Here is a 21074-nt window from a genome sequence, read left to right as displayed (position 1 = left end):
AGAGACAGAGAGAGACACAGAGAGATAGAAAAAAATGAGACAGAGACAGAGAGAATGTGTATGTAAAGAGAGACAGAGAGAAATAGAGACAGAGACACACAGACAAAGAGAGGGATATAGAGGTAGACGAGTGTTCCCGCCTGCAGAAACACTCCGGTCTGGGTTCGTACTGAAGGGCGGGAATATCCTAAAAGGGAAAAGGCCGCGAAAGGAAAATGGATGCCCTGACAAATTCACCGATCGAGGCTCGATCTTTAATAATCGGACTCTGCTTAAGTACAAGGAAAGATTCCCAGCCTGCCCTTGAGTCTCTTTGAAGTTGCAGCAGCAGGTCCGATCGTAGGTGGGTCCAAGGGATAGTGGGCGGTCCAAGCAATCGTAGGCGGTCCGAGGACGCTGCATTCTGGGAGATCTGGGGAGGTCCTCTCCGTAGCAATTCTATGCGCCTGTAGGGGGCGCAATATAATGTTTAGAGGGAGAGTGATTAGTGGAGGTGGGAGACCCCAACAGGCAGAGAGATACAGAGAGATGGAAACATAAACAATAGAGAGACAGAAACAGAGACAGAGAAAATGTGTGTGTGTGTTTCTGTGTTTGTGTGTATGTGTGTGCATACATGTGTATGCATATGTGTGTGTAAAAGACAGACAGACAGACAGGCAGGCAGGCAGAGATTGTGACAGAATAGAAAGCATCCAAACAAAAGAAGCGTCTCCTACTCCCATGAGCCATGTTAGTTTTGTGTATATTAGTCTACGTCTGTGTGTGTGCAGTGTGTGTGTGCAGGTGCCGGCACAGACTAGAAGAAGCCATTGGCTTTCCTGGAGCTGGAGAGAGGGTCTTGTGTGTGCTGAGAATTAAGGTCTGTAAGAACAGCAAGTGCTCTTATCCACTGAGCCAGTCTGCGGGCCCATGAAGCATTTAAAAAAAAAAACAAAAACAAACAAACCATAAATGCTACACCAATGTGAAATAATTTTATGTGGAAACAAAGTCAGTGGGAAAGAGATGCAAGATTCACTCAGGATGTAACTTATTGAAACAGAACAATCAAATCCCAGATCTGTCTGCTCTGAAGGGAACCAGTGTCCCATGGTGTGCTCTCCTGAATAGAGGAGTGTAGCAAGTCGGGGAGGATACCATGCTGGCCACAGGCCACGCAGGTCCTCCTGGATCTGCTTAACTTACACCAGGCCTGATTGTTAAAGCTGTCAAAGTCAAAAAGCCAAGAGAGATCAAGCCAATGTTTTAAATGTAATTTTTATAGGTTTTTGAGAATTGCATGCATGAATACTGCATAGAATTTTTGCCCCTCTCTCTCCCACTTCCAACTCCTCCCATGTACTCCTCTTTCTCTCCCGACTTCATAACTCCTTATTTTATAATTATTATTGTTACATTATACATACATACACACTCTCATATATGTATGTATATATAATACATATATATACACATATACACATACACATATATAGATATATACATATGCATATATGCATATGCACACACACACACACACACACACACACACACACACACACCAGTCACAGAGACCAGTTTTCCCCATAGTTCATAAGTTTAGGGCTGACCATGGTGTAATCGGATAGCCTATGGGGGGGGGGGGCTTGTCCTTGACGACCGATTCTTCCTCTATCTGCAACCATTGGTTGTCCATAGCTCTTCACTGGGAGGCGGGACCTTGTGGAACTTCCCCCATCCGTGTTTGCACGGTGCCATTGACTTTGCTTTCTTCCAACAATCTGAGCTCTTGTCAGTTCACAGCTTTGTTGCTCCGCGGTGACACCCAGCAGGGGAGGCTGGCAGTACCTGCAGGTCTTCAGACAACCTGCTGGTCCCTGCATCTCTTGCCGGCTCAGCCTGCGTCTGCGGTCCCTGAGGGAGCAAAGGCAAAGGCACGCTCCCTCCAGGAAACATGGGCTGTGTACCTGAGCGACGAGGAACCGCCTTGATCCACAGAGAGAGACACCAACTGAATGCATGCCTTCTCTCTTCTCCTTCCGGCCCACTTTTTTTTTTTTTTTTCTCGTGAGCGAGAGGATTGCAAACCACACACCCCGGGCTTCTGCCACCATCCTTCCCCAGCTCCCCTAACCTTTCCCTGCATCCCCTGGGGCCCTGTCTACAAGTACAGGTGCAGCTTCTGCAGTCTCAGTGGCTGGGAAGAGCGCCATGCAGATGGATCCTAATTATAACCTGGAACCAAATTACTTTTAATGACTTCTTGTAGTTTCCCAGCCCAGTTCCAGCCCCCGCCCACCAGCGAGGAAGGTTTAATGGCCCTGGGGATAGTTGGTAATCCTGAAAGTATTAAACTGCTTGGCCAGTGAGGGGGAGGACTCTTTTAAGACTCATCAACTGGAAGAAGCATCTAGGAGGGTTCTCATGCTTACCCAGGGAGCCATTCTTAGAAGCAATGATGTGAAAGGAAAGACAACGTTAGGCTGTCTGGAGGGGCGGTTTTCCAGAGTGAAATTAATTAGCTTGTGAAGTCTCATTCTGAGGCAGCAGTTCGACTTAGAAGGATCTCTGAGGAAGGGACACACACACACACACACACACACACACACACACACACGTCCCAGAAAAGTGTGAGTCTAGGCTCCAAGAGCCTTTTTTGTTGTTGTTGTTGGCCTCATTTCTTTAAATGAATGTTTGAGGCAAAATGATTTTTTTTTTTTCCCTCAAGGTTTGTTGCAACCAGTCTGACCTAAGGTTGCTGCCAGCCCCTAAGTCTTAAGAATTCCTTTATGTCTAGTCTCTTAGAACTGAGAATATAAAGGTATTGCTTTCTTCTCTATCTTTCCCCCCAACACACCTCTCAGCCCCAGCTCTTGACCCCTGGCACCTGACCTTTGGCCCCTGGCCCTTAACCCCTGACTCCTGTCTCCACATTTTCCTAAATCTCCTAATCTTGGTTCTTTCTTGCTTAGCCAGTCACATGTCAAAAGGCAGCCAGTGCTGACCAGCCACCTTGCCTCTTGGACTAGTTCACTAAGAACGTGCTGACACCTAGGTGAGCTGCACTGTCAAATGCTCTTGCTCTGAAATGTGAGTAGCACGGCTGGGTTCCAACCATCAGGCACCCTCAGGTATGACATCCCTGTCATAGGATTCCAATAGCGAGGGCTTGGTAGAATGAGGAGGGAGGTCTATAAGGGTCTTCTGTACTCCATCTTAGAACCCTTCAGGCTGGTGTCCACCTATTGCGGTCTGTGGGAGAAGAACGCACAAATGGTTCAATTCCAGGGGCAGGAGATAGACTCTCTTTACTCAGTGAGAAGAAAAATCAGAGAAATGAGGTCTGCCCTCAGACCTTATAGCCTTCAGGGTCCGTTTTGAGAAGTTTATCCTCAGCACCCAGGTCTTCCTTGGCTTCCCACCGGGTAGCTTTACAGACATTCATTTGGCCTTTAGTAATGAATGTGTGACATTTGTTCCCTCCACGTTACTACGTGGGTGACTGCTCAGACTGTGGTCCAACTTCTTGTCTATGGAGCTGGTCATCTTTGGAGCACAGATGCTGTCTCTCTTGTTCCTCCTTGGTTTTGACTTTCTCTCTTTGCCTGTAGAGGGGATGTTTTAAAGGCATCAGGAGTGTGGTCTTTAGAGCCCAGAGATCTCACTGGGCTCTTTGTTCTGGCTCTCTCCTTATTAGGGAAGTTGAAATTGTAATGAGTGTTAACCATCAAACACATGCAGATCTCTGCACCCTGCATAGGGCATGAGATCTACCATCATTGTTAGCCCATCACTGCCACCGCCAGTATCATCGTAGTCATCTCTTTAACCTCCATCGGTATTGTCAGCAGCATCAGCAGCATCAGTGCCATCAGCATCACCATGATCACAATTGTCATCACTGTAACAATCATCAACAGCATCATAACCATCAGCGACATCACTGTCAGCACTCCTGACATCATTATCATTATCGTACTTGTTATCTATCACCATAACCTTTGCCATCACCGTCAACGTCAGCATCACCATCACCGTCATGATCATTATTGAAATCATTGTGGCAGTCATCACCATTATCAGTCTTTACTGTTCACTATCTTGGTCACCACCACCACCATCATTATCACTGTCAACATGGCCCTCAGCATCCCTAACCTCACCATCACCTCCATCACCATGACCACCGTCATTACAGATATCAGCATCACCATCAGCACCATCAGCACCAACCATCAGCATGTCCTCTCACTTCCCTCTTCTGCATCTTTGCTTTCCTTTGTACACATCTGGTCTCCCTTTAAATAATCCTCAGCAATGGGGCTCCACTGAGAGTAAGTACCATCTAGACCTATTTAGTTAAGAGTCAGGACAAACAGATGTGAGTTTGGGACCCAAACCTCTTTAGGATGTCTGGAGAGTGTTCAGAGAATTCTATCACATCTGAAAGCACAGTAAGTGGGGTGCATAAGTGGGCTTCCCAGGCAGAGAGGAAGAACACGAGGATGCCCTCAAGGCTGGCAGGGAACCATGGGCACTGAGGCAGGGTTTTTATGTGGAGCTTGAAGGCTGACTCTATACTTGGTTTCGTTGGGGCACTGGGCATCATGTCTTGTAGGTCACCTTGACATTGGACATAGCTTCGGCAGACTCTTAGTTAATTCTCCAGGAGCAAATAGACCAAGGTGTCTCCAAGCATGTCTACCAAGACAGATGGACCCCACCTTTATACGTAGAATCGAAACCAGTGAAGCGCTCATACGTGAGATCTGCTTTGCCCAAGTGTGATGCGTGGTGAGAGAGAACGCGCCAGAACTTTTCAGCCAAGCTCTGGGGGGGGGGGGGGCTTGTGAATGGGAACATCCCAAACTTTCCTTTGTGGCCTGTGAGCAATAAATGACACAGATGTGACATTCTGTTCATGCCCTCCACTGGGTGTCCACGGGGAATCCACTTTCTCTGTTCGTTTGGCCATGTGTTGTTGATAAATTGAATGTCAGTACTCCCTTAAATATTTTTAAAGCGTAGTTGTTGTTTCCCAAGGACCACGTGCCCTGCCCCTGCTGTGACCTTGAACAGGTCCCTTGGCCTCTGACCTCCTTCAGACTCAGAGTTTTCATAATCAACAGCGGGGAGAGAGAATGAATGTGTATATGCTTTGAGCTCAGCTAGCTCTCTCTACTCTTATCCAGTCCAAGGTTTAAAGCCTGGGGATGGGGGTGCCTACTTTCACACTGGGTGTTTCCATACCTACTAAGGCAATTGAGGCAATCCCCTACAGGCATCCCCTCAGGCTGAAACCTCACCATGACTCTCTTCCTTGGTTAATTGTAGGTTGCAGCAAGTTGGCCACTAGAATGAACCAGCACCCTGAGCCTGGGGCCATCTCTACTGAGCTGACACTAGCTAAGGTTCTGAGTCCAGGTTTGCGTGAATTCTGCTGTAGGCTTAGAACCCTATAAAGTAGGGGTAGGGGCTTGGGTGGAGGGACACTGGGGACTCTTAGAAAAGACAAATGTTTTTTTTTTTCCACTGTGCCTACCACTGCACATGTAATGACTAAGAAATTCAGACTTTTCTTTTCTTTGTTTCTTTGTTTCTTTTCTTTTCTTTCTTTCTTTTTTTTTTTTTTTTTTTTAACTTTCTGGCAGCATGTAAAAAAAAAAAATTATGTATCTGAGTACCCTGTCACAGTCTTCAGACACACCAGAAGAGGGCATCAGATCCCCTTACAGATGGTTGTGAGCCACCATGTGGTTGCTGGGAGTTGAACTCAGGACCTCTGGAAGAGCAGTCAGTGCTCTTAACAGCTGAGCCATCTCTCTAGCCCCCAGACGATTCTTGATGATGGTGGTACCGTCCTAGTTTGAAAGCAGATGTTGAATTTCCAACTTGCCCAAACGCCATACAACAGCATCACTTACAGTTTTATTTCTTATCGCTGCCTGTGTGTCTTGAGCCATAGTCAGAGTACAGTGAGGTTTATAGAGTGGATGAGCAGTGTACGAGCACTTCCAGGCAGCATTGGTGGCCTCTGCAAGTCTCTTCACAACCAGAAATGTTCTGCTTAACCTGTGTACTGAAGTTGGGGTCCTGTTCTTCCTCCTGGAAATAAGACTCAAACTCAAGGGGGCTGGTGAGATGGCTCAGTGGGTAAGAGCACCCGACTGCTTTTCCGAAGGTCTGGAGTTCAAATCCCAGCAACCACATGGTGGCTCATAACCATCCGTAACAAGATCTGACGCCCTCTTCTGGAGTGTCTGAAGACAGCTACAGTGTACTTACATATAATAAATAAATAAATCTTTAAAAAAAAAAAAAAGAAGACTCAAACTCAAAACATATGTACAAATACCTTGGCCATATAGCTAGGCTCTTCTCTGACTAGATCACAGTGAGAGATAACCCATTTATTCCAGCCCACATTCTGCCATGTGGTTGGTTACCCGTGCCAGTACCATGCGTCTGTCTCGGCACATCTTCCTGGTGATTATTTTGTGCCTGGCTCTATCCCAGAATTCTTTCTCCTTCCAGATGTCCCGCCTTCTATTCTACCCTTTCCTATAGGCCATAGGTTTTTTTGTTTTGTTTTAATTGACAGGAGATGCAGCCATACAATACAGAAGATATTCTCCCTACACCTCTGAGTTTCCCATGGTCAGGCTCTGTGCACACACATCCCAAAGAGCGACAAGGGAAAAGCAGCCTTTACACAACTGGTCGCTCCCATGGTGGCCTCGTCCCCCTCCAGGAAACATTTTTTTGATGGTTTCCAAGTGTACTTTGAAATTCTCAGCCATTCACTCTTCACAATGCATGAACGGACCCCTCTTCTTTAGTGCGGATTTGAGCGGATTCTAAGTAATCAGGGATGATTTGAAGTGTTGGTAGTGTGACTACGTCATCAGAGATTATGCCATCGGAGATTATGCCATCGGAGACTACATCATCAAAGGGTGATGGCCCCCCCCCTCTAATTCTTCACCTAGGGAAAGCCAAGATGCCCGGTCAGATGCATTCATGCATCTCCATTGAGAGGACCACATGGCCATAGCCATGTGAGGACATCTTGAAAATAGACCCTCTTTCTCTTGCTGTGGTCCATCTTTGGCCTGTATCCAGGGAGACCCAGAATCAGAGCCACTTTCTGACACAGCCATGTATCCCCAAGTTCCTGACTTGGAAGCAAAGCTTTATGCCCAGTTTTGGGGTCACCATGTTAATACCTTTCCCGTTCCTCTTGAAGTTTCTTTTTTTGCTCACTATAGACCTATGCCCTTGGTGGCCCTGCTGCCTCTAGGATGGGAACAGTGACGTCTTCAAGGGGTCAATAAGGACGAGCTCTAAAGGTTCTCAGAAGCCATTGGTAATGCTAAGTTATTTCATTCTGGGGCAGTCCTCTGTGCCCAACCTGCAGCCTTAGTCCCCAGGTTATCTCTGAGAAAAGCATTACAGTGTTCCCTCCCACCTGATAGTGAACTCACCAAATGTTCTCATCATGAAGCCCTTTAGACTGAACATCTCTTTTGATATGCCATGCCATGTCTGAATTCAAAGCCAGCTTCTGCTTGAGGCGTCCCGTGTCAGGGTTGATGAGGTTGAGTCACAGGAGCGTGGGGTTTCTCTGAGTGCTTCATCTATTCGGAAAATTCCTGCTTTCTCTCCTTCTGGCTCTGTCCCCTACCCTAGCATGGAAACATTGCACATTCAGATTCTTGTCTTCCACGAGGGTATCAGGCTCGGTGGAGTTATTTTTTTTTAAATGTCTTTTCTCAGCTCCATTCACAGGCAAGCATCCAGGACAAGGCTGACACCGCTGTCTACAGAAAGTAGGACAGCCTTTGTTATCGTCATGACCTCCCCCAGAAGTAGGTCTGAGTCTCACAGCATGTGCGTGTGACCCTCTGGGCTGTGTTGGGAGGTTAGTGAGGCACACCTCAGATCTGGGCTCCATTCAGAGACAAACACGCGGCACAGGATGCTTAAGGGACTTGAATGGCAAAGCTGGGTTTCGAACGCCTTTTCGGTTTTGAACCTCGGAACCTCGGAACCTCGGTGACAATTAAGCAGGGATTTCTGCAGACTTCCAAATGACTATAAGCTGTGGCTAGATGAGTGGACAGTGCTCAGTGCCTGATGCTGCAACAGTGATTGACAGTCTAAGTGGGAACACTGAATTTGCCTTCCTCCCTTCCTCTCTTCCTCCCTTCCCCCTTCTTTCTTTCTTTTTTTTGGGAGGGATTTGGGGGAGGGAATAGGCTCTTACTCTATAGCCCAATCTGCACCCAAACTCGCAGCCACCGCCCCCCCCTCCTCTGCATCATCCCAGGAAAGGCAATGTGATGTTGGCTTGGCTCTGCTCAGTACTCCCTATCCAAGTTGCTATACACCCTTCGCCTCAGCTTCCGCATCTGTACAAGTCACGTGACTACAGCATCTCCTTTACAAGGGAACGTGGAGTAGACTCCCAGAGTTAGCCCACGTGTGTAATTCACAATGTCCGGCTCTGAGTAGTGACCTAAGGATTTAATTCATATTATCTCCTCATTGCATTTATAGTTCTAAAGCTCTCGGGTGATGGGCTGTGTGCTCGCCCATTCTCATTCATTTCTGGTGCCTGTCAACACTACAGGCTGTTGTTTATGTTGGCACTGGACTGGTGTCTAATAATGTGGCTTGAAGGAAACACCTCGCCATTGTTGTAAGGTTACAAAAACAAACAAACCTTGCTCTCTACACCTGCTATGTAGGTTGCTAGGAAATGTCATCAGGGATCTTAGTAAGCTGTGTGTGACAGTATTGACCAGCTAGGCAAGATGAACCCACTTGCAATAGTGGCAAGTCTATTACGGAGCCAACCAACCACTTTCTGGTTGGCTTTGTGGGTCAGTCCACAGGAGGAGGGAATTCATGTCTGCTAACCCTAACCTAGTCACAAGTGCCTGGGGGAATGTCATGGGCCATAATGGAAAACCTACTGCTGTTGGCTTGCTAAATGGACATGATGTGCCTGCCAGGGTGCTTTCTACATCTTTGTGTTTGTACCCACAGATCAGTGTTAAAGTCAGATATGGCCAAAGAAGCTTCCTTTGGCAGTGGTCAGTGGTAACTGATGAGACTTGTAACTAGCCAAAAGATTAAGAATGCCTAGCTGTAGAGGGGACATCGACAGCGTCCCTCTGAGGTCCAAGGAATACTGTGGGAGAAGAGATGGAAAGATTCTAAGAGCGGGAGGAAAGTCGGGGAGTGGAGTAGGATTGCTGACTTCTGCGTCTAACATGGCTATTGTGTTCTTGGCTCACACTAGTTGTGATTTATAGACAAGAGGACGCCACTGACAACCCATAGTGGAAAGAAAGTGGAAAGGCTTCAGGGGGTTCACCTCTGATGGATTCACTGATTATTCATAGACAGCTAGTTGTTGATGGGGGAGAAGCCTTTTCTTTAATTGTATAGCCACTGGTAAGGTACCCATACATCCATAAACAAACCCTCACCTATGATCCCTTAATCCTATAAGCAACCCTAATTAAACTCATTGGGACACACACACACACACACACACACACACACACACACACACACACGAGAGAGAGAGAGAGAGAGAGAGAGAGAGAGAGAGAGAGAGAAAGAGAGAGAGAGAGAGAGAGAGAGAGAGTCTTGAAAGTGGGGACTGGAGAGGTGACTTGACAGTTAAGAACATGGACCAGGGTTCAGTTTCCAACATTCACATCAGGTGGCTCACAACTGCCTATAACTCAAGTTCTCGGTGGATTCTGACATTCTCGGGCTTCCATGGTTCACATAAACTTATGCAGGTACACACATATCCAAATAATAAAATAAATAATAAAAAATAAATCTTTTTTTAAAAAAAGTCTTTAAAGTATTTGGGAAGATAAAGGGCAATAGAGGAAGTGGGGGAATAAAGAGGGTATGAGGGGCTAAATATGAGCAGAAAACATCATATACACATATATGTATATATGTGTATATATATGAAAATATCATAACAGACCCCATAATTGTATATAATTAATATAGGCTAATAAAAACATTTAAAAGGCCAGTGAGCTTATTCAGTGGAGTTTGATGCATATGTAAGCTCTCAAGGAGGACTGTCTGTCCAGTCTACGACATCACCAGAGCTGTTCAGAGCCCTTCAGGTCTTAAGTCACCCTGAGCCCAAATCCTTTCTTCCGCAGACACCCCAAGGCCACACTATTCCACTTCCCCACAGCCTTTGATTGTCTGTTGTGCCAGGCTGTTTCACAGAGTTTCAGAATGAGATGTTGGTTATAAGAGTCAGAGAGCGGACAGCCTAGGTCCTGTCACTATCGCCACCGCCTCTCTTACAGCAGGCGGCTGCAGAATTCCCAGGTGACAAAGAACTGTTTAACAGTTCCACCTAGTACCTGCGTGGCACCTGACATTTGCTGCTTCTCCAGGCTGTGAAGCTGTTCTTGCAATGCTGTGGGGGCCCACTGCCATCCCGTGGCCCTGTGGTACCCCATAGTTCTTAGACGCCATCTTGCTTCAAGCTGTGGTGTGCACTTGCTAGCTGTGTGTGTACTAGGGCACACCGGATCGAGCTCACGGACCACATCGTTCCCTTGTTTCTGCAGCAGAGCAGACAGGAGTACTTCTTTCCCAGGGGTGGAGTGTCTAATAAAGGAAACAGCCCTTTAGAGTTGGCACAGGGCCTCGCGCCACCGGCTCAGCAAATGTCATCCCAAGCAAGACCATCAGTGGCTTTGTGCAGTGCACAGCCTGCTCAGGGGCCATGGGATGCAGGGCACATAGGGCTCTGTGGTTAGAGACACTCATGTCAAGTCAGGGTGGGAGGATTCTACAGAGTTCTAGAAACTAGAAGTTTCCTTTCCGTTTCCCTCCCTCGCTCCCTCCCCAAATCCTGCTCACTTGCGCCCTCTTTAGGCCACTCGTGGATCTACAGGCCCCAATGGTTCTGTTCTGGCTGAATCTGTGAACACAGAGGCAGAGATTAATAAATATAGATCCCTGCGTCTCACTCCAAACGGATGGATAAAATAGAAATCCTTGTTTGTCTTGAGTAGCAGCGTTTTTTTAAAAAGGCAACCTCTGAGGGGCCCTCATGGTTATCAGTTTGTGCTGTGCTACACAATGTCCCACATGTCTGTGGTTTCCCTACTGTCCCCGCTGGAGCTTCCTACCTCGTACAGCATCCCAGATGTGGGGCCTGCTGCTGACCGAATCCTGGAAGGCCCTCAGTGGCAATCCGGAGCTACTGGCGTGAAGAGTCATTTACTTGTCTTTTTAATTCTTTATCGAGGCAGGGTTTCCTGTAGCCTAGGCTGGCCTCAAACTTACCCTGTAGCCCAAACTAAACTCCACCTCCACCTCCCAAGCGCTGGGATTACAGCCGTGGGTCACGCGTGGCCAGTTCATGCAATGCTGGGAATTGAACCCAGGGCTTTGTGCATGCCAGGTGAGCGCTCTACCAGTTGAGCCACGTTCCCAGCACACCCATTGAAATTTTTATAGCTGCACCCAGTTGTCCAAAAGTGTCTCTGCTAACTTGTCCTTCGTCTGGTCAGACTAGCTCCTCCCCTCACCCTTAATAACATCATAACTTTGTAGTTTTACCCATCTGATAGAGCAGTTTTGTTTTGTTTTGTTTTTCTTAAATGGCACCAGTTTAAAAAAAATTAGCGAGGAGGAGGTGGACTGTACCCACCGGTTTGGCAAGATTGCCCAGCTTAACCTTGAAGTGAGTGGAACAAGTTTCAAGATGTCTAAAACCCCACTGGGAAGGGTAGAGACAAGCTGCAGGAGGGGTGAGTCCCACTGCACCCCCACGGTGTCCCTTGGGACCGCATCCATCCTTGAGCGTGGGTGAAGAAGGTGTTTCTGTGGCCTGTCAGGTAGGGAGGACAGCGCTGTGGAGGAGCTGGGCTGGGAGACACGGCAGCCTTTGCAGAAAAGATGGGTTTTGTTCCAAACTAGTATCTAAACTTGAAAGGTGAACCCTGTGTGCATGCATGTGCACACGTGTGTATGTAAATGTATGTGTGTATATGCATGTGGTATACCTGCATGTGGCATGTTTATGTGTGTGCATGTGTATGTTCATACAAATGTGTATTTGTGTGTGGTATGGGTATGCTTGTTCATGTGTGTGTGTAAATGTATCTGTATATGTATGTAGTGTGTGTATGCATGTGTTTATATGTTTGCATGTGTGTATTTATGCAAGTGTGTGTCTGTGTGTGTGTGTGTTGTGCATGGTATATGTTGTTAAAATTCCTTGCCTGGGGGAGACATAAATAACTAATGTCTCTTCCTTCTTCTAAGGTCCTAACAGGTGTGATTCCATCAGCGTTCGTTCTGGGGGCATCAGTACATCAATTAGGTTTACGTACAGAGAAGTGGGTGAAGGGTTATAGGGAGGAGCACGGGTGACCTTAAAGGGGCCACACTGAAAGATCCTCATCCAGCAGAGGCAACTCTCCCAGGGTTGTGTAATGGATCTTCCCTGACCTCTAGCCCCTCCCCCAAGACCATGTGCAATTAAGGAAGAACTGCAGACAGCTGGTTGGGAAGAGGGGCTGGATATCCAGGTGAGGCCCTTTCATCGTCCCTGTCCCTCTTTCTATGAGGGAAGGTCAAAGTCAACGGGCTCAGCTCTAAGGTTCTTCTGCAAGATGGGGGCAGGTTGGCTCAATGGACAGTCGTGCACAACAGTGTGTGGGGGTATGTATCTGGTGTGTGGTTGTGGTGTGTGTGTGCTTATGTGTAGTGTGTCTGTTTCTGTGGTGTATGTGTGTGCAATGTATGCATGTGTGTCTGTGTGTCGTGTGAGTGTGGACTTGTATGTGAAGAGAGAGAAGCAGCTGCAATATCTGGGATTTCTCTGCAACATGTTGGTACCTCCTGTAAGTCCAGAGTGTGTATCAGAACAAAATATTTAAAACAGTTTCATAGACTAAATATCACCTTGTGCCCACTGCCTTCGTGCAGGTGGGCTCCAGCCTCTAGGTGGGAGGGACCCTGGGAGAGGAGGCTTTTTTGGGGGGGGCGGTGGGTAGCTGGGTAGAAGGCTCATGCTAGGGTTAGACTGGCAGTCTGGTGGCCTGTGTTCTCAGAGAGATCATCCGGGTCCATCAGCACCTCTGTCTGCCGGAGAAAGGAGAGCAGCTCCATTCCTCAAAGAAAGGCCACCGCTGCCCGCGAAAGCCCCTGGGACTGAAGTTCAAAGCCACTGCCCTCCAGTTCTGCTGTTTGGCTGGGGATTTAGGGGATTGCTCAGTCCTTGTCGAAGGCGGGTGGCTAGGCCGGCCTCAGGTGCAAAGACGCCTTTGATAAGCTCCAGCTCTTTAGGGGCCCAAACAAAGCGAGGACAGGCCAGCTGGGCCGCCCAGGAGGGGGCCCCCGCTGTTGATCCTTCTTTCTAGTCTTAGGAAAACAAATACTTGATATTCCAAAGGCTGGGTAAACTCATTAGGAGGATCTTGGGCTTCCTGCCTTCTTCCTCTCCAGCTCTGAACAACCTGGTGGGAGGGGGCAGCTCTGGAGCGGGGGGGGGGGGGGGGAGCTTCAGGTACTGCCCTCTTAACGCTGGGTCCCAGCTCTGCAGCTTCAACTCCTGCCACAGGACGCCGAGGCTGCAATTTCCCCACCCCATCTTGCTTGGGCCTGAATTGGCACGCTGCTTCCTGAATTTCTGCCCACGCCAGCACAGGACAGGGCTGACAGCTACAGTACCAGTGGGCAGACCGTCTCCCGGAAACATGGAAAAGATAGCGCCTGGCAGATTTAGCTACTCCCCTTCCCCAGGCCTGGCCTCCCGGGTCCTCAAGAGACCATTCTTTTGTGCTTGGGATCAGGCATCCAGTCTCTTCTTAGCGCTTTAGATCGGGGTCCACTCCTGCGGGCTCATTAGCAATTGGCTACTTCTTCCAAGACCCTGTGCCCAAATGCTGCCAGGATAGGGGTGCTGGTATAAGGTTTTAGGTGGAGCTAGGAGCAATTTTGCCACGAGGAGAAGCTTCACCAGGGTTCATGAAGATTTGGGGGAATGCTGCTGGGAGAAGAAGTTCGGTATAAAGAATACAGATTTGGACCGGTGCAGACTCCAGCTGACTGGAGCACTGACCAAGGCTTGGGGGGGAGTAGGAGAGATGCGGCAGAGCACTGGTCCATGGGATGGGGCAGCCACCTCCACAGAAGCCACCTCTGCTCAGTCGCTGCTTGCCCCCAGAACAAGTTCATCTTGCTGGAGACAAGACGTTCCATGGTCAGAAAGATGGTGTGGGTGTGGGCGGAATCCATCAGTCTTGAAACGTTGTCAACTCAGTTTATAAACAATCAGTGGACCATATAAGACATGTCTAGAGAGCAGGTGTGTCTCTCAGCCCAGGTTGCAACATGTGGACTCAGCAGAATTTAAACAGGAAGTGTCAGGGCCGGGGACCTGAGGAGGGGAGGGGTTCCTACCAGGGTGTCATGCCTCTGAGCACACACTGAGCAAATATTATCTATCCTATGAGATGCTACACATATATACACACCTCATAGGTATATGAGCATGCATGTGCGTATGTATGCATGTGTCTATGTACATCAGACACATACACATGCATGTGCACATGAGTGTGTGTCTGTGGACATGCATGAATTTGCTTATGTGAACATGTGTGTGACAGTGTAAGTTTGCTTGCACATATACAGGACTGTACAGCATGACCATGTATGTGGGTGTTCTTTTAATTTTTTTCGATGATTCCTTTTATTTTTTATGTGCATTGTGTTTGCTTGTCTGACTGTCTGTCTGTCTATCTGGGTGAGGGTGTTAAATCCCCTGGAACTAGAGTTACATACAGTTGTGAGCTGTCATGTCGGTGCTGGGGATTGAACACGGTTTCTCTGGAAGAACAGCCAGTGCTATTAGCCTTGGAGTCATCTCTCCAGCCCCATGTATATGTTCTTATGTGTATATGTGCATGTGCGTGCATATACCCCATGCACATACGATTGCGTGCTTGTGTGTATAGGTATACATGCAATTATACATGCTTGGTCATACTTATGATGTGCATGCACAGATACAAGCTAATACTGCTGTGTGTGCATACACATACACAAAGATGTGTGCTTATAGGCAGGTTTGTGCTGTGTATGTATGTATATATGTACGTACACATGTGTGCATATATGCTTGTAACTGCTCCTAAACTGGTACACAGAGCTCCTCGGGTCAATTTGCTAAATTTGGGTTGTGGGAAGAGGGTGGGAAAGCACAGATTTCTGCTTTAACAGCCAGATTTTCCTGTGGTGTCAGGGTCTCAAGTTCCCTTTAAACAGTGTGACTGCTGCCTCCTTGTGGCAGCTCATAGACACTGCAGAAAACCCGGCAATGATCTCCAGGTGTCTGATGGGGGACGGTAGCAATAGTTAAACTTCCTCTGTAAAGAAGTACCAATGTCCAACTGTTTGGATATTTTTTTGTTTGTTTTGTTTTGTTTTTCGAGACATGGTTTCTCTTTGTAGCCCTGGCTGTCCTGGAACTCACTCTGTAGACCAGGCTGGCATCGAACTCAGAAATCCACCTGCCTCTGCCTCCCAAGTGCTGGGATTAAAGGTGTGTGCCACCACTGCCTGGCTAGATTCAATTCTTTATTATCAATCTATAATCTATCATCTATTATCTATCTATCAATTATTTATTACCTATCTATCATCTATATAGCTTCAATTCTTTATTGTCTATCTATAATCTATCATCTATCTATATGTCTATCATTTTTATAGCTTCTATTCTTTATTATTTATCTATTTATCATCTATCTATCTATCTTCATCTCTCTCTTTCTCTCTCCTCTCTCTCTCTCTCTCTCTCTCTCTCTCTCTCTCTCTCTCTCTCTCTCACACACACACACACCCCTGCAGACTAAACTACACACACAGACATTTGACTGAAGCAGATGATGACTGGTCCGAGAACGAGACACACAATTATGCTCATTACCAACTCTGCCGAAGGCGTTCAGTTCTCATAGACTGTTCTCATGGGCTGTTTTTGCTGTACACTGGAATCCATAGGCAGCCTCAGGTCCCAGCTGGCCAGCCAGTGTCTTTCCAACATGGGTTGGTCTCATGTAAGTAAAACCGTCATCTATCACATGGGGAGGTGTGCTTCAGGTTTTTCACCTCCTGGAGAAAGACTTCCAGACTTCAGGAGTGCAGATGGTGAGCCTTCTTTAGGCAGCTAACTGTCTCCTCTGGGGTCGCCCTCTGATGGAAATGTGGGAACCTGACCTTCATATGGGCCCAGGTATTCGTTCCATCACCCTTCCTTCTTGCTGCCCTGGTATCTCTTCCAGTTAGGCCAGGCCCTGCCTCTCTGGGAGTCCACAGAAAGCTGACCCAGGTAGGTCTCCCTCCTACTGGGGCTCTAGGTGAGTCCATACTGGAATCTGGGCAGATGCTCTCTGTTCAGTCTGCAGGAGAGAGAGAGAGAGAGAGAGAGAGAGAGAGAGAGAGAGAGAGAGAGAGAGAGAGAGAGAGAATTTGTATAGTCATATGTGTGCGTATATGCATGTGTGTGTCTTTGTGTGTATAAGTGTGTCTGTGTGTACATGTGTATATGTATATATAAATGTGAGTATGTGTGTGTGAGTTATGTGTTTACGTTTGTATGTGTATGTGTTGTATATTACGTGTGCCGTGTATGTGAGCATCGCGTGTGTATGTGAGTTGTGTTACGTGTGTATGCATGTGGTATGTGTGTGTTGTGTATGCATGTGGTATGTGTGTACATGTGTGTGTGCTTGTGTGCGAGCTATATTCTTGCGTTCACCCTCTCCCCACACAGCTGAAATCGTCAGAGTCAGGTGTTCCTTTGCTTAACCCCTCGGAGAAGCTTCCACGGAGAAGCTTCCAAATGGGTCCTCAGAGCGACTGACCTGGCCCCTCTGCCATCCTCCATGTCTTCTAGCATCTGTTCCCAGGGCTCCGGACCAGTCAACTCGAGGGCTGGCTGTGGTTTCCTCTCTCCCGCTGTCCCCTGGCTTTTCATTTCTGTTCTAGACAAATGCCTCTTTGTCAGTCAGTTGCACTCCTGCCTCAGGACACTCTCATGGACCCCAGGGGTGTGTGCGCTTTGCCTTCTGTCACAGCCATTATTCCAGTCATCTCCCCAGCAGCCGATGAGCCTCTCCTCGTGACCTGAGTCTCCTGTACCCCTGTCCTTTGCAGGTCATCCTGGCTCTGGGATCCCCCCCCCCGGGGCAGGGAGTAGGCAGTGGTGCCCTCTACTGCATCTGTGGCAAGGGTTAATGATAACTGTCCTGCAGGCTGTCATTATCATAACTATTAAGCCCCATTCCCATACTGGGAATCCGAGACACCTGCGCTACCCCATGTCTTTGGATGCCTCCCGTCCCATAGACTTGTATTAAACTGTTAATGTTTCTAAGTGTGCGGCGATGCCAGATGAAAGACAAGTCCTTGAGCAGGCTTGTTATTACCCAGACACCGGCTTCCCAGTGAGCACGCACTGGTGCTTCTCTGGGCCAGTGGGGCAGGGGCCTGGAGGTCCCATGTGAAGGCTGGCTTATCCTTCAGAGTGACCGCACTCCGTGCCTCATGCCCAGCATTAACGCTCTTCTGAGAGCATGGCGGAGTGTGGGCAGCTCTCTCGAGCCATTCGCCCGTTCACAGCATCCATCGTCTCCTTTCATTGCTAAGACATGAGTCTAAAATTCAGACGCTTTTGTGCAAAAGCCATGTCTATTAAAAGCTCCACATGAGGAAGGAGACGAGGGCAGGAAAACAGTGATCAGAATATACTGTATGAAAAAAATATTATTTTCAATAGAAAAGGAAACAAAAACATTCCGCACAATGATCGAATAACAAGAAATTAACGGACAGCAGCCACATCACCTGGCGGGGGGTGGGGGTGGGGCTTGGGGTTTTCTCTTCTCTGCTGGCTGTGCCAGAGCTGCCAACCTGTGGCTCAGTGCAGACACAGGCACTGGCTTGAGAGACCGCACAGAAGTCAGCTGTGGCTTGAGACTCTGCAGACAGTGGCTCTAGCGTTTGATCCAGACCCCAGATTCCTCACCTGGACGTTGCCACTTTGCTTCCTGGCTGAAGCACCTGTTTGAGCCACTTGTAAAAAAGGGACACATCTCCTAGCTTGTGATTCAGGGAGGGAAAGACAGTAGAAGAGAATCTGCTTGAAGGAAAGCCACACAGAATCAAAGCAGGTTTCTGTTGCATCAGGACCCGCACACTGGTGGTAAGTCTTGCTGCGGGGGTTGGGGGTGGGGGTGGGGGGGTGGGGGTGGGGGAGAGTGGTTGGGTAGAATCCTGCACCTAGATATCCCCTCCCCCCCACCTTGAGGAGCCATTTGCATCCCCCAAAGAAGCTGAACTGCCAAAAAGGTCCTGTCAGTGTAGGGAGCCACAGGGGACCAGCCATTGACTGGCAGTCAGGGAGGGCATGCGGTGGCTACTCTTAGGTGAGCAGGTGACCGAAAGCTATCATGTTGTTGGTGACTGTTCAGGACATGTGACATTCACTCACCTCCTTCCCATTTAGCAGCAGCAAAAGCCCAGGATAACGGATGAATCTTTTTTTTTCTTCTTCTTCTTCCCTTTGATGGCTTCCTTTCTGAGCCAACTGTACTTTACATGGAAAAGTTGAGCCCTACCGAGCTCTGCCAGCCTGGGCGGGTCCTACTCACAGTGTGGGGAATTTCACACAGACACAGAACAGAGGAGCAACTTCAAGGCTTCGTGGCCCATCCGATTTCCATCATACAGGTCCCCGGGGGAGCACATCAACAGCTTCTCGAGAATCACTGGCAAAGAATCTCTTAGAATTAATACCCACACTCGCCCCGGCATCTTCTGAGCACGAACCGGGTCTATGGCTTAAGCTGCTTGAAAGAACATCCAGAACACCCTTGGATGCCTTTTGTCGGAGAAGGACGGAGGGGATTGCCAGCCATGTGCGCTCTCAGAGTTTGGCCGTGGAGACAGACTGGAGGGGGCAGCAGAGACTCGGGGGCAATGTCTGTCCACCTGGCTGCTGTCACTATGCAGACCACGAGAGAGGCTCTGACCACGTAGGGTACTGGCTCGCTTGAGAGAGTGTGTGGGTTGTGTAGGGGGTTAGTGCAGAGAGATTCTCCTTTCTCATTGCCTCTTGACTTGGGGAGGCTTGTCAGTCCATTCTGTTCCTATAGCAGAATACACAGGACCGCGCCGCTTACAGAGAGAGTTGTCGACCGGGCAATGGGGAGTTTACCCATGTTGCATTGGGTCTGTGGGGGGAAGGGTGATGACTCAGCATTTTGTGACAAGGGTGACACCACAGCCACGAAGCAAAGAGAGAAAGAAGAAAAGTGGGGGTGGGGAGGTGGTACACACACACACACACACACACACACACACGTGTGATCCCGGCACTAAGGAGGCAGAGACAGGAGGTCCAGGAGTTTAAAGCCACATTGGACATCCTATCTCAAGGGGTGTCAGGGGTCCATAATGTGGTGGAGGTCACTCCTCCATGAAATAAAGACCCCCACCTCTTAAAGATTCTGCAACCTCCAGATAAGGGCCACCCTAGGCAGAGGCTAGTCCTCTAACACATAGCTATTTGGGGGACATTTCATAATAGCTTCCACACACAGGGTTTTCAAGCTTTTGAGGCACCAGAGACTCTTGGCACCTCTGGTGGAACCGAGAGTCATTGGCGTTGTGTTTTAGAAAAAGATAAGGAGAGAAGGACTATGTTTGGTGGATGTGCAGTCAGGTGTGGGGGTAAGGGGGTGCCTCCGTGGGCCCATGCTGAGGGCATCCCTTCCCCTGAGGGACCAGCCACAAGATGGTATAGTAAAGAACAGAGTTTATTCAGGGCATGGGGAGGGGAGTTGAGAGGGAGACAGAGAGAGAGAGAGAGAGAAAGTAAAGGAGTCGAGGCCAGCCATGAGCACATGGAAAGAGAGGGGAATGGGGAGACACAGGGTAAGAATCAGAGGCAAAGAGCAAGAGAGTGAGGAGGGGGCGAGCAGCCCCTTTTATAGTGAGTCAGGCACCCCTGGCCTTTGCCAGGTAACCGTGGGGCGGAGCCTAGACAAAATGCCAACAGTTAACTCAAAGCCAAGCCCCAGCCTCAGAGAATCCACCACTCAGAGAGAGCGGGAGCAGACACCAGAACTCCTTCAGAGCTCCGCTACTGTGTCCGACTTCCTCCTCAGTGGAGGGAGCTGCCGTGTTTGGCATTCTCTCTCCTGACTAGGAAATGTTCTTAAACGGGGCTTAATTAAGTTGAGGAAGAAGCGTGATGACGTCTGTTCTGTTATAATTAATACATTTACACTTCGTGTGAGTGTACATGCACACACTTGCTTTCTCCTTTCTTACTACCCTCAGTGACTTTAATGTTCTAGAAAAAAAAATAATCATTAAAGCCAGATACAATCACTTGTGCCAGACTCTCAATTTTCCTTTCGCTCCAGGCAGAATCAGGGCATGGGGACTTCTGGTTATACATCCTTGTTTTGTAAAATGACTAACAAACCAAACCAAACCAATCCAAACCAAACTAAACCAAATCAAAGAAAATACTTTTTTTTTTTTTAAGTAGCTTTCTAGGACCAGTGTCAGAAATTAGGAGCTTCAGTGGTTTTTTTTTTTTTAGCAATATGTAAGAGTTTACCAATCTTCCCTTTCTATTGTAAAACAGGTCTGTGTGTTTATAATGTATCAATTGCAGCTGCTTCTTGTTCTCTTGTAGAATTAGAAAAACGTGGTTCAGTTTAAAATGAAGGCCAACACAACTATTTAAGGTGAAAGAATTCAAGGCTCTTGAGTGCCTGTTCTCAATTCCGCCACTAGAGGGCAGCATCCGCATCTGCTTTCCAAACCTGGTGGCCCAGCATCATTAAAAGGTATCTTGGGGCCCTGTGGTGGAGGAGGCTTCACAAACCTTTAATCTCAGCACTTGCAGAGGCAGAGAGGCAGAGAGGCAGAGAGGCAGAGAGGCAGAGAGGCAGAGAGGCAGAGAGGCAGAGAGGCAGAGAGGCAGAGAGGCAGAGAGG

Source organism: Mus pahari, chromosome 23 (assembly GCF_900095145.1).
Source record: "Mus pahari chromosome 23, PAHARI_EIJ_v1.1, whole genome shotgun sequence".
Lineage (NCBI taxonomy): Eukaryota > Metazoa > Chordata > Mammalia > Rodentia > Muridae > Mus > Mus pahari.
This window is presented reverse-complemented; position numbering follows the sequence as displayed.